The sequence below is a fragment of the Bison bison genome, unplaced genomic scaffold (genome assembly GCF_000754665.1).
Source record: "Bison bison bison isolate TAMUID 2011002044 unplaced genomic scaffold, Bison_UMD1.0 scf7180017864491, whole genome shotgun sequence".
Taxonomy (NCBI): domain Eukaryota; kingdom Metazoa; phylum Chordata; class Mammalia; order Artiodactyla; family Bovidae; genus Bison; species Bison bison.
The window spans coordinates 16,533,795-16,548,794 of NW_011495050.1; the positions used below are offsets into that span (position 1 = coordinate 16,533,795).

General features: G+C 38.1%; 1 protein-coding gene and 1 pseudogene across 1 annotated transcript in view; one reads left to right on the forward strand and one right to left on the reverse strand.

The window, feature by feature from the left end:
• Nucleotides 1-15,000, reverse strand: part of ZFPM2 (zinc finger protein, FOG family member 2) — a 421,565-nt gene that overhangs the window by 62,269 nt on the left and 344,296 nt on the right. The window lies entirely within an intron of this gene.
• LOC105005512 lies at nt 11,574-13,687 on the forward strand (annotated as a pseudogene).

Consider the following 15,000-nt stretch of genomic DNA (forward strand, 5'->3'; position numbering starts at 1 on the left):
AATCTTACAGACCGTTCCCTCCGTATTTTTCTCCCTAAACTGTTCCTTAAGCTGAAATTCTCAGTTCTTCTGAAATGGGCATCATTTCCAGCCTGATTAAGTACTAGAGAGGATAGCATTTGCCTGGTTAGGTCAATTTTTGCCTTCCTCTCTCTGACTTTCCCTCCTTTTTCCTTCCCCAGCCGTTCCTCCCCATTACCATCCTATCCCCCTCCCTCCCTCCTTCTTTTTCATTCTCTTTCATCTTAAAAGACAGTATTTGCTTGTGATGACCTACCAGTCATTTGGCACACTATACTGGACTGTCCTGGAAGAGGCGGCAGTCCTGGAGGGGAGAAAACCACAGCCATGAGCAGGATGTAACATAAGAAGATATTGCAAGGCAAGTGGGGTTTAGAGCTTCCCCACGGAAAAGAACCTAAGGTGGACTGGGAGCCTGTGGGAGAAGTAATGCAAATTTCATGGAAACATTTTTCTCCTTTTGCCTTTAAATATTTGAATAAAAGGGGAGAATTTATTAGATTTAATGTTTAAAAACATTTTCTCTGCTCTCATGGCATGCCAGGGAGATGTTTGCTTATCTTTCATCATTTTTAAGTGCCTCAGAGATTAGTAATTTTAATTCCTACACATTACAAAGATATATGCAGATTACTTGGTCAGTTTTCTTTTTATATTTAAAATTTTTAGCAGACAGAAGCATTTTTAATATATCTTTGCAAAATCCCCAGACACGTTCGTCCATTTTGCATTTCAGTTTTACATTCCAAAATTTTATTTTGTTCCTTCTTAACGTCATCAGTGAAATTAACTTATGAAAAGGGGACCAAAGATGAATGCTTAGATAGAAGGTACTACTGATGCCTCAACAAGATCGCTAGCAGTCTGGATAAAGCCACTCTGTCCAGCTAGTTTCCACACTTCAGTTCACGTTCATACTGCCAGTCTCACTTTTCCAAGTAATTTAATGGCAAGAAAATACAGGTTCGCTTCATCAAACATTGTTTCCCTAGATGGTGAAACTTTTGTTATCTTGAAAACTGAGTTAATTCTTTTGATTTATTCCTAAAGGCAAAATTGGCAGCTATGTCAATGCATCTTAATATGTCAATTTGAGAGCAAAGTGACCATGTGACAATTAATGCAAGTAAGTGATACTATCAGTTGAGTACTTTAAACCATCTAGTTTACATTCAAGATTACATTAAAGAAGGACAACTAAATCTTAAAATATATATTTTTTTTGACTATGCCATGCAGCTTGCATGTGGGATCTGAGTTCTCTGACCAGGGATTGAATCTGAGCCCTGGCAGTGAGAGCACCAAGTTCCAAATACTGGATCTCCAGGGAATTCCAAAAAACCTAAATCATTTTTTCAGAGAGCTTTTAATTGAAAAGTCCTCTTCATTTGTGTGAGTCAAAAAACCCATTGCCGAACAAAAAAAGTCACCCATTATTTACCTTTCAAAAGACATTACCCACAGCATTTTATGTCTATTTTTTTTTTAAATGTATGTTATGCTTCTTAGGGTTCTTAGTTTAGATATACACCATGCAAATACAGAAGTGATTCAGTTATGCTTTACTAATGCTTAGTAAATCAAGATTGCATAATGAAGAGTGCATTGACATTCTAAACCTTAGCCTAACATTTAATTAACAGATCCAGTATGTATTCTCCTTTGAATTTAAAAATTATTGTATTTGGTCTATAGTCTTCCTCTAAAATGACCTTGATTTTAAAAAACTCTTCATTGCTTATTTCCACGATGAACAGAAATAATTTTTAGAAAAAATTAGATAAACTGATTAAGCATAATTAAGCATAATCAGTTTATCTAATTTTTTCTAAAAATTATTTCTGTTCATCAGAGAGGGCAATGGCACCCCACTCCAGTACTCTTGCCTGGAAAATCCCATGGATGGAGGAGCCTGGAAGGCTGCAGTCTATGGGGTCGCGAAGAGTCGGACATGACTGAGCAACTTCCCTTTCACTTTCCACTTTCATGCATTGGAGGAGGAAATGGCAACCCACTCCAGTGTTCTTGCCTGGAGAATCCCAGGGACGGGGGAGCCTGGTGGGCTGCCATCTATGGGGTCACACAGAGTCGGACACGACTGAAGTGACTTAGCAATAGCAATAGCAATATATATGAATCATCTTGGTAACGAAAGCTTTCTGTCGCTCTAAGATTTTGTGGCCTCTACCTCAACAATTCAATAGATTCAGATTAAATAACAGGAGATAATTTAGGGAGATTTTATATAAGAATAATGAGAGCAATGTTCAAGCACAAAGATGGTTACTCCATTAAGGCCACCAATGGAAAAAACAAAAACAAAAACATCATTCTCCTACAGAAATATAAATGTATGTTGACCAAACTCTACATACACTGAAGTAATCTAAGCAAGTTGATTGGCAGTCAAACTTGCCAACTATTAAAGGAGCTCAACCTCAAAATATTAAGCCTACCATCTATGTGTGAAAACATGAATTGTTTCCACTTTGAAAATTCCATTTGCTACTAATGCTTCTTGTGAGAGGTTGAAAGATTTTTTTTCAGAATCACTTTCTTTTCACTAGTGTTAGCACACTAGTATATTTAACAGAGACATTTACATGCTTTGCATTTTAAGTGCCTCGGAAATCCAAGCACAGAGCCTGCACATTTCCGCTGCACCATCAGATGTAATGAGTTATGGTACTATCGGCATGTTGATAAGCTATAGCCCAAAGAAGAACAAGAAGGAAGTATAAAAAATATGGCCAGAGGATGGGATAAAATTATCAGCTAGTGTGTTTTCCTGTTTGGTTTTAATCTACATTTAATTAAATTCTTATCTTCTGTGTACTTATGGTCGCATTTGAATGGCGAGACTGCATTCATTATGAATGGTAAAACTTAACTCAGAGAACATTACATGTGGCTTCTTTAAAAAAGAGAAGAAGAAAAACGCTGTCTTTATTCTTTATACTCAGGTCTTATAAAAAGAGACCAAACTCTCTCTTAGGTCAAGTGCAGTAGCACTTAACCTTTGGGTTAACTGATTTGGAAAAGTTGGACTTAAATCAATTTTTAATGCTATTTTTTATTTTTACAATTTGGAAATGTTATCAAATTCTGAGCTTGAACAGAGCTGGCAAGGGAAGCACTGAAGTGCATTAAGGAAATGCCTTCTTCATTCTTAAAAACAGAGATGATAACAGGAAGTTTTTATTAGTGCTGCAAAATGTGTGCATTAGTCTGCATCCTTAATTATTAAAATCATTACATTCCCTTGTTTTTATAAGCTGAAATAAGAAAAAAAAATGCCTTAGTTACTATTTAAAGGTTTTTTTTTTCCTTGTGTCACAGACTCTTTGAGTTCATTCAAGCATCCCTATATTTCAGAAAAAATCACACAATGCTTTGAACATAGCATTTGGTTACACACATACTGGTTTCACAGCGCTTCAGTTTTGTGCCAGGAATGTCAGGGCAAATTGAGAATATCCTGAAAACCACTGGTATCTGCAATAACAAGCAGGGTTTCCTAGGTCAACTTGAAGACTGTGTCAGCCTTAACAAAGGGAAACAGAGGCAATGTTTCTGATTGAGGTTTCAATGTATATTAATGAAGAAGTGAGGTTTGAGATCAGATTGGCTATCCCTATTGACCAAAATTCACCAAAAGCTAGAACAAAACTTCTCCATAGTTACTATACTACACACACACACACACACACACACATGCTGAGAGAATACAAATGAATATGTCTCATATTTTTATAGCTTTTCTTAAAAGCAGTAGTTTATGAGTAGTACTTGTGTGCTAGTGAAATAATCACATTTCAAATGAGCGTGTGTTTTTACCCTGTTATTTTATGCAATGGGGAATACTAACCCAGGAGAGGTTTAACATTCCAACTGAATGCTCAAATTTATTTATTTATTTATTTTTTAGGTATTATTTTCTTTTTATAGATTAGAAAGTTGAGAGTCAATGAGATTACATAGCTTACTCACAGCTAGTAGGCGGCAGACCAGGATTCAGGTTCTTGTCTGTCTCTGTTCAAATACTTAATGCTTAAATTTAAACACATATAATTAAACAACGTAGTTACCAATGACATACTGGCATATTTCTCCCAAATATCATAAATACATTGGGAATGACTCCACTTTTGAAAGGAGCTGTAAACATCCCTACAATTGGGCCAAAAAAGTTTTTATCTGAAACACTGGACACTCCAAAACTTTGATGTCTAATAGGATGAAAAGACCTTCTATTAAGCTAGTGACCACTCATTTTCTCAGACTCCAAAGAGGAGAAAAGATTTTCAGTATACATCCCTTATACTTCAAAGGTTTCTTTTTAAAATAAGCATTTTTTTTGGTTGGGCATTTATACAATTCAGCAGATGAAATGTCATTCTCTTGTACATAAGTGAACATTAAAATCACAACAGGGAAGAATTAAAAAAACAGTGATAAGGTGGCACGGTGGTAAAGAATCTGCCTGCCAATGCAGGAGATACAGGAGATGAGGGTTCGATCCCTGGGTCGGGAAGATCCCCTTGAGAAGGAAATGGCAACCTACTTCAGTATTCTTGCCTAGAAAATTCCATGGACAGAGGAGCAACCTAGATGTACATCAGCAGGCAAAACAGAAAGCCCAGAGATAAATCCACGCACCTACGGACACCTTATCTTAGACAAAGGAGGCAAAAATATACAATGGAGAAAAGAGAATCTCTTTAACAAGTGGTGCTGGGAAAACTGGTCAACCACCTTTAAAAGAATGAAACTAGAACACTTTCTAACACCATACACAAAAATAAACTCAAAATGGATTATAGATCTAAATGTAAGATCAGAAAATATAAAGATCTTAGAGGAAAACATAGGCAGAACACTCTCTGACATAAACCACAGCAAGATCCTCTATGACCCACATCCCAGAGTAATGGAAATAAAAACAAAAATAAACAAATGGGACCTAATTAAACATAAAAGCTTTAGCACATCAAAGGAAACTATAAGCAAGGTGAAAAGGCAGCCTTCAGAATGGGAGAAAATAATATCAAATGAAACAACTAACAAAAAATTAATCTCCAAAATATACAAGTAGCTCATGCAACTCAATACCAGAAAAATGAACAACTCAATCAAAAAGTGGGCCAAAGAACTAAACACACATTTCTCCAAAGAAGACATACAGATGGCTAATAAACACATGAAAAGATGCTCAACATCACTCACTATTAGAGAAGTGAAAATCAAAACCACAATGAGTTATCATCTCACATAAGTCAGAATGGCTGCCATCAAAAAGTCTACAAAAAGTAAGTGCTGGAAACGAGAGTCCACAAAAAACAAGTGTGGAGAAAAGGGAACCCTCTTACACTGTTGGTGGGAATGCAAACTGGTACCGCCACTATGGACAACAGTGTGGAGATTCCTTAAAAATCTGGAAATAGAACTGCCATATGATCTAGCCATCCCATCGCTAGGCATACACATCGAGGAAGTCAGACTTGAAAGAGACACATGTACCCAATGTTCACTGCAGCACCGTTTACAATAACTAGGACAAGGAAGCAACCTAGATGTCCATTAGCAGACAAACGAATAAGGAAGTGTGGTACATATATACAATGGAATATTACTCAGCTACAGAAAGAATATACTTGAGTCAGTTCTAATGAGGTGGATGAAACTGGAGCCTATTACACAGAGTAAAGTAAGTCAGAAAGAGAAATACCAATACAGTGTATTAACACATATATATGGGATTTAGAAAGATGGTAATGATGATCCTATATGCGAGGCAGTAAAAGAGACACAGATGTAAAGAACAGACTTTTAGATTCTGTGGAAGGCTAGGGTGGGACGATTTGAGAGAACAGCATTGAAACACGGATATTGCCATATGTAAAATAGATGACCAGTGCAAATTCGATGCATGAAGCAGGGCACTCAAAGCCGGTGCACTGTGACAACCCAGAGAGATGTGATGGGGAGGGAGGTGGGAGCAGGGTTCAGGATGTGGGGGACACATCTGCATCCGTGGCTGATTCATGTTGATGTATGGCAAAAACCACTACAATATTGTAAAATAATTAGCCTCCAATTAAAATAAATTCATGATCAATAATATTACATGGGTTGGTAGTGTTTTCCAGCAAGCATACTACCTTTCTGTAGTCCATTCATTCTCCAACACCCATTCCCCTTCCATTCTCTTAACTTTGCTTCCTTATTAACTAAGAAAATTGTAGTCATCAGAAGAGAATTTTATTTCCACCTTGACAGCACTCAACTATAGGTAATGTCCACACACTCTGCTGTTATGACTATTATTTTAGATGTGCTTACCATGCCTTTATTTAAAGCCACCTTCCACTTTGGTGTTAGTTACTCCCCATTTTTCCTGTAAGCCTCAATTTTTCAGTCTCAACGAGATCATTCCTATCAGAATGAAAACATCATACTTTTTTGTATGTATTTTTTTTGTATCTTTATTGTAAACAACAGCAACAACAAAAACCCTCTAACTCTTATTTATCTGCTCACATTTAAAGCAAGGGTTTCCCAGGTGGCACAGGGGTGAAGAATCCACCTGCCAATGCAGGAGACACAACAGACACAGGTTAGATTCATGGGTCAAGAAAATCCCCTGAAGGAGGAAATGGCAACCTACTCTAGTACTCTTGCCAGGGAAATCCCATGGACAGAAAAGCCTGGTGGGCTACAGTCCATGGGTTTCGACACAACTGAGCTCACATGCTCTTCAAGATAATTAGAGATACCAAGGGAACATCTCATGCAAAGATGGGCTCGATAAAGGACAGAAATGGTATGCACCTAACAGAAGCAGAAGATATTAAGAAGAGGTGGCAAGAATACACAGAAGAACCATACAAAAAAGATCTTAACGACCCAGATAATCATGATCACTCACCTAGAGCCAGACATCCTGGAATGTGAAGTCAAGTGGGCCTTAAGAAGCATCACAAAGCTAGTGGAGGTGATGGGATTCCAGTTGAGCTATTTCAAATCCTAAAAGATGACACTCTGAAAGTGCTGCATGCAATAGGCCAGCAAATTTGGAAAACGCAGCATTGGCCAAAGGACTGGAAAAGGTCAATTTTCATTTCAGTCCCCAAAAAAGGAAATGCCAAAGAATGCTCAAACTACTGCACAATTGCACTCATCTCACACACTAGTAAAGTAATGCTCAAAATTCTCCAAGCCAGGCTTCAACAATACTTGAACCATGAACTTCCAGATGTTCAAGCTGGATTTAGAAAATGCAGAGGAACCAGAGATCAAATTGCCAACATCTGCTGGATCATCAAAAAAGCAAGAGAGTTCCAGAAAAACATCTATTTCTGCTTTATTGACTATGACAAAGTCTTTGACTGTGTGGATCACGACAAACTGTGGAAAATTCTGAGAGATGGGAATACCAGACCACCTGACCTTCCTCTTGAGAAATCTGTACACAGGTTGGGAAGCAACAGTTAGAACTGGACATGGAACAACAGACTGGTTCCAAATAGGAAAAGGAGTACGTCAAGGCTGTATATTGTCACCCTGCTTATTTAACCTATACGCAGAGTACATCATGAGAAATGCTGGGTTGGAAGAAGCACAAGCTGGAATCAAGATTGCTGGGAGAAATATCAATAACCTCAGATATGCAGATGACACCACCCCTATGGCAGAAAGTGAAGAAGAACTAAAGAGCCTCTTGATGAAAGTGAAAGAGGAGAGTGAAAAAGTTGGCTTAAAGCTCAACATTCAGAAAACTAAGATCATGGCATCTGGTCCCATCACTTCATGGCAAATAGATGGGGAAACAGTGGAAACAGTGGCAGATTATTTTTCTGGGCTCCAAAATCACTGCAGATGGTGACTGCAGCCTTGAAATTAAAAGACGCTTACTCCTTGGAAGAAAAGTTATGACCAACCTAGATAGCATATTAAAAAGCAGAGACATTCCAACAAAGATTCATCTAGTCAAGGCTATGGTTTTTCCAGTAGTCATATATGGATGTGAGAGTTGAACTGTAAAGAAAGCTGAGCACTGAAGAATTGATGCTTTTGAACTGTGGTGTTGGAGAAGACTCTTGAGAATCCATTGGACTGCAAGGAGATCCACCCAGTCCATCCTAAAGGAAGTCAGACCTGAATATTCATTGGAAGGACTGATGTTGAAGCTGAAACTCTTAACACTTTGGCCACCTGATGAGAAGAAATGACTCATTTAAAAAGACCCTGATGCTTGGAAAAATTGAAGGCAGGAGGAGACAGGGATGACAGAGGATGAGAATGCTGCACAGCATCATCGACTTGATGGACATGAGTTTGAATAAACCCCAGGAGTTGGTGATGGACAAGGAAGGTTGGTGTACTGCAGCCCATGGGGTTGCAAAGAGTCAGACACGACTGAGCTGAACAGAACTGAACTGAGCACACATGCAGCAGTAGCATTTAAAGCAAAACTCCTTGAAATAGTTTCCTCTTTTTGTGCTCTCTTGGTTGAACATTTCAACAGCGCTTACTTCAGCATCTATTGGTTTTCTTGTCAATATCATCAAAGTGAAAGTGTAAGTCGCTCAGTCATGTCCGACTCTTTGCAACCCCATGAACTGCACATTCCATGGAATTCTTCAGGCCAGAATACTAGAGTGGGTAGCTTCTCCCTTCTCCAAGGGATCTTCCCAACCCAGGGATCGAATCCAGGTCTCCCGCACTGCAGGCAGATTCTTTACCAACTGAGCCACAAGGGAAACCCAAGAATACTGGAGTGGGTAGCCTATTCCTGCTCCAGTGGATCTTCCCAAGCTAGGAATTGAACTGGGGTCTCCTGCATTGCAGGCGGATTCTTTATCAACTGAGCTATCAGGGAAGCCCGGATATCAGCAAAGCCATTGCTAAATCCCGTTTCTTGGATCTTGTCTTACTTCAACATCAGAAAAACAGAAAACAGTTTCTCTGTGAAAACTTTTCTGCCCTTGGCTTTCCCTCAGCACCTTCTCCTGGTTCTTCCAATCTCACTGGCAGCTCCTTCTCAGTTTCCTTCGCTCAGGGTCTTCTGAGTTCATTTGCCACACTTCCCTCCTCCTTCATTTTGTCCGGGCACTCTAGGTTGCCCTGCTGTTCATGAAACATGCCAATGCATTCTTGCTTCTACCGTGGATATTCCTGCCTAAGACAATTTCATGACTAGACTCTTTATTCCCTTTAGAATTTCTCCAATGCCCCCTTCTAAATAAGGTCTTCCTTCACCATCTTATTTTATTTTGCCACACCAGCAGCATGTGGGATCTTAGTTCCCCACCCAGGGATCGATCCTGTGTCCCCTGTATTGGGAGCACAGAGTCTCAACCACTGGATCACCAGGAAGTCCTACTATCTTATTTTAAATTTCAAACCTCCCTCTGGGTTTTTTCTGACTTCTTTTTTCTCTATAATGCTTTTAAACATTTAACCAAGGATACATTTTGTGTCTTTATTTATCATCTTCCTCCTCTCTTGGGATATGAACTCTTAAGGGAAGAGGTTCACTGCTGAATTTGGTGTCTAGGACAACACCTATCACACACAATAGGCCTGCAGTGACGATTTACTGGGTAAATAAAGTAGACCACTATTTTAACTTTTTATTACGCTTTTATGTTCTATAAGAAAATGGTTTTCTGTCTATTTTCCATGACTCTGAAATGATTATATTTATATATTAGTGTGCTGGACTTTTGTGGTATTTTACTAATATAGAATTGCACACCCATAATTAAAGCTAATTTTACTATTTTTACAATGTGATTTGGCTTTAGGGTGTATTTCTATGCTATTAAAATTATTTACCATTATCTTTTTTATTGTTTTATTCTTCATATTGCATTAGAATGAGCACTAATATGTTGGCATCAGCCACAGCTCTTATATTTACATTGATTAATTCTTTTTGAACCCCTCTTCTTCTTCTCTCTGTGTTTTTATCTTTGCCAGAGATGGGAGAGGATGATAAAATCATGTTTGTGAAATATTTTATTTCTGATAGACAGACCTATGTGAGGCAAATGGATTTAAACGCTGCATAATAGTTGCCATTTCTGAACCCAGTTTTGACTGTCTGTGAAGCATGTAATAAAATTAAGAAGAGCATAAAGATTGGATTTGGATGGATTACCTTGTCTTCAGGATCGATTATTTTGACCTAAGTCCATTAGCCAAAGTGTCCCCATATTAAGGAGCATTTTTCACATTTTAAGCCAAATACAATAATTTCTGGAGTTAGGAGAGCATAAATGGAAAAGAAAAGGGGGTCATAAGGAAGCAAACTTGTAGACAGAAACACAAACTTCAGCCCTCCATGAAACAGACCTGAAAGCATGACACTATTATTTGTATTGGCAGCGCTTCCCTTACAAATTGTTGGCTTTTTTTGCACCAACCTCTAACCCACCATTTCTGAAACATTCCTAAGAAGACTTGAAAGACACTGTTAAAAGCATATCTGCCCAGAAGCCCTGGAAAAACTATAGCTGCAAAGTGTCTTTACTGTTTATATAAGAGCAATCAAAGGTATCAACAAGCAAGACAGCTGAAAGTGCTCTCTCAGAAAAAGAAAGCAAAATTGATCCAAACTGAATATTTCTATGAAACGGGTTACAGGGAATTCTGCAGCCAAGTAGGCATCCCCCATATGCTTGTGTATTCCTCCCTATAAACATGAATATTCATAAATACAATCCCAGTAGATGGGAACAACCTAAGTAAATTACTGAACGTTAGGAATAGAAGAAAAACCTTTAATGCAATTCAAGTACCCACACGGACCTGGACGGTTGGCATCAAATAACTGGACAAAAATATTACAACTACATTGACTTCAGTTGTTATAATCTGTGACTGAGTTGTTTGATCTGTATTATTTACCATGGTAAAGGTGAAAAGTTGTTACTTGACCATTCTTTAATGCTACTCTTGCTAAAATCTATAGTCTTTTCCCCCTTTTCCGCTTAAACTGAGGTCAGAGAACAGAGAATCATTTGAAGCGTGCATTATTTTACAGCAGTGTTCTCAGAGGTTACTGAGGCAGTCACTCTTCTCCTTAAGGACCTGGCACTTAAATATTTTATTTCTTTACTGGAATTTGTTGTTGTTGTTGTTATTTACTTCTTAAGTTTGTCACTGTCCCTGCTGCCAACAAACACTTCACTTTCTATTGTCAGCTGGGAAATCAACTAACCAGTCTGTATAGGTTGTATCTAAATTAAGAGTTCATGAATTCTCAGTGAAGATTTGACATGCTCTTACAGTGATAAAGTGTTAGACTAAAATACAATACAGTTGTGATATCTAACCAAAGTTTGGTTTTTTAAAGCAAAATCTATATTTGCATCTATTGAAATGTATGCCTACATGTACATTTAGGTGTTTTTGTTTGTTTTCTCATCTTTCTAGGTTGCTGGCCCTGTTCTGGAACAATGCAAAAATATGTAGAAGATATATATCTACATTACATATTACTGTAGTATTTGCTCACGAGAGCACCCTCCACAACAAAACATTAACATTTAAAAGTTATATTGGGGAGGAGCTTCTTGATTAGAGAAGGCGAAGGTGCAAGTTTCTTCTGTGGTCCCCATCTGGTTTACCCTACACCAGCTGCCTCTGCCAGGCCACCCAAATTTGACCCTAACAAGATTAAAGTTGTATACCTGAGGTGTTCCAGTGGGAAAATCAGTGTCACAGGTACCCTGGCTGCCACAGTCATTCTCTTGGATCTGTCTCCAAAGGAGGTGGGTGATGACATGGCCAAGACAACTGGTGAAAAGTTGGGAGTACAGTGAAACTGACCATTCAGAACAGGCAGGCCCAGGTTGAAGTGGTACTCTCTGCCCCTCTCTGAACATCAAACCATTCAAGGACCACCCAGAAATGAAAAAAAAGCAGAAAAACTTAAAGTTCAATGGAAATAAGGTTTTTGATGAGATTGCAAATATTGCCCGACTGATGCAGTACCAACCTTCGGCCAGAGAACTCTCTGGAATCATTAAAGAGACCTTGGAGGCTGCCTAGTTTGTGGGCTGCAACGCTGAGGGCTGCCATGCATGTGACATGACCGATGATACTGGCGGTGGGGTAGTGGAATACCCAGTAATTAAGACTACAGAGAAAAATATTTTGATAAAGGGTCATTGATAACCAAAAAGAAATATGGAATATTCAAATAGTTACAGGGAAGTCATATCAACTCTTCATGAAATATAAAGATAATTTGGTAGCAATTCTTCTCAGATTTATGCTCAATGTGGTCATGCATGCAGACCACCTGTCTACCAAGTCTGAGGTTGTGAACTAAAGTCGTGAAGAAGGCCACAGACAAACTTCAATAGGTTCACGAGCACCCTAAATGTTATGCAATATCACATGTGTATATGCACACATTTTATCTGAATGAATTAAAAATGTTGTAAGAAAAAACTTTGAAATACTTAATGACCAAAGACAAACTCTAAATAAATTGATGAAATAATAGTAGTTAAATTCGTTTATTATTCAATGTGAGAGTGACTGATATTCTATCTGGCATTAATTAAAATAGAGATATTGCTTATAGAACAAATGTCTGTATGGACTTGCATTGCATTTGTAGAAGAAACAGTTCTTGTGTACAGAAGCAGAATTCAAATGTTTAGGTAGTGAAGAAGTTACCTAATAAATTACAATATTCTTGTGGAATGATGCTTCCATGTGTAGCCAATCATTGGGAAACCCAATAAATAACCCAAGCACCAATAAATCCTCAAGTGTTTATTAATTTCTTACTCTGCTTCTAGGGGGTCTGTGCAGTGGTGATAATATGACTCATAGGTTTGTCTGAACAATTATCAATATGCTTGGCATTTTATTCCACAGTGTGGAAGAAATGAAAGAAATTAATAAATGTCAACTGCTAGCCCTGTGTACTAACTATTGAAAAAAATTCTTTATTTTTATCTGCTTACTTTTCAAAGGATGCCAAACTGGTTCCTTATGAATGTGATACCCATTGGGGCTAGTGTTAATACAGTAAATTAGACTATCCTGAAGTGTACTGGAGGCTCAAGGTCAAAGCCAGTTTGTACTGAAATGAATATTAACTTGACTAATGTTTCCAAATGTCTAAACTGCAGAGGTATACTAGAAGTTTACAGATGTATCTTTTATTTGAATTCATGTTCCTTCTGTGTTCTCTACACTTAGGGTATCCAATTTTAGATTATAAATGTATTGGCATCTGCAATGTGATTTGATTTCTACTTTAGTTCATTAAAATTGTAACCATCATGGGATACTAAAATTTCACTAGATTAGAGAAACAATATCAATGCTTTTAAACTGGAAGATGTGTAAAATCGATACTTAAAATATCTCTTAATTAAAGAAGCAAGCTAAAGTGACATATCATCTTTAACTTGTTATCGCTAACATTACTTTTGTCTATAAGTTGGGATAATCATCTTTCTAGGTGCTTACAAAGATGTTACATTTCTGAAAACAAGATAAAATAGGTATTTACTTTTCTTGAAGGTCCTCATGAGAAGGATTAACACAGTTTGCTGTGTGTTACTGGTCTACCTACTGGATAGACACATCCCAGGAGACACAATTTGGACTCATATGCTTCCCAAGTGGTACAGCGGTAAAGAATCCGCCTGCCAGTACAGAGGATTTGGGAGACAGAGGTTCGATCCCTGGGTTGGGAAGATCCCCTGGAGAAGGAAATGGAAACCCTTTCCAATATTCTTGCCTGGAAAATTCCATACACAGAGGAGTCTTTGAGGGTTACCACGGGGTTGCAAAGAGTTGGACACAATTTAGCAACTAAACAACAACAACAATACATAAAACAGCAAAAATGTTTCTTCCTTCCTGCCAACAGCTTAACACTCACATTTCCATCCATAAAGAAGTTGGAAGGACTTAAAACTGATTCAGATTATATGTTTATGATGACATGATCACTGGATTTTTGGTGGTATTTCCTTACACTTTATTTTTAAAAATTTAAACCACTTTATTGAGGTAAGATTGGCTTACAAAAATCAACATATTTAATGAATACAACTTGATGAATTTGAAGACAAGGCTACATCTTACGTATTATTCTGAAAATTTAACAAGGTCTGCTTTTAAAACCCACTTCTACAATATTGTCTGTTAATTAAAATTCTTCTTAAAAATAACCAATATTTTATATACAGTGGAGTCTCACGGGGCTTCCCAGAAGGCAATAGAGGTAAACAACCTGCCTGCCAATGCAGGCGATGAAAGAGATGTGTGTTCAATCCCTGGGTCTGGTAGATGCCTGGGAGGAGGGCACGGCGACCCACTCCAGTATTCTTGCCTGGAGAATCCCATGGACAGAGGAGCCTGGTGGGTTACAGTACACAGGGTTGCAAAGAGTTGGACGTGACTGAAGCGACTTAGCACATATACATGGAGTCTCATGATCTGTTCTGTGTGTGTTAGCCGCTCAGTCGTGTCCAACTCTTTGTGACCCCATGGACTGTAGCCCTCCAGGCTCCTCTATCCATGGAATTCTCCAGGCAAGAATACTGGAGTGGGGTGCCATTCCCGTCTCCGGGGAACCTTCCCAACCCAGGGATAGAACCTGGGTCTCCCTCACTGCAGGCAGATTTAGAATTTTAACCATCCTAGCCATCAGGGAAGCCCCCATGATCTGTCCTAAATAGAGGTTTTAAAATTTTTTCATATTGGAAAGGAAACTGCTATTAAAATGATAAAAATTGAGTTGTTTTTGTAAATAGAGTAAATCAGGTTAATTTTTCAATTAAAAAATAAAAAAGACAAAGCAAAGAACCTCACCACAAGTTTAAAATCTGTAACATACAATGTATCCAAGACATTTTTCCTCTGTACTGAGTTAGTTGTCTAAAAGCAACAATATCATTTCTTTCTGTAAGGGCACATTTTCATATTTTCACCAAAAAC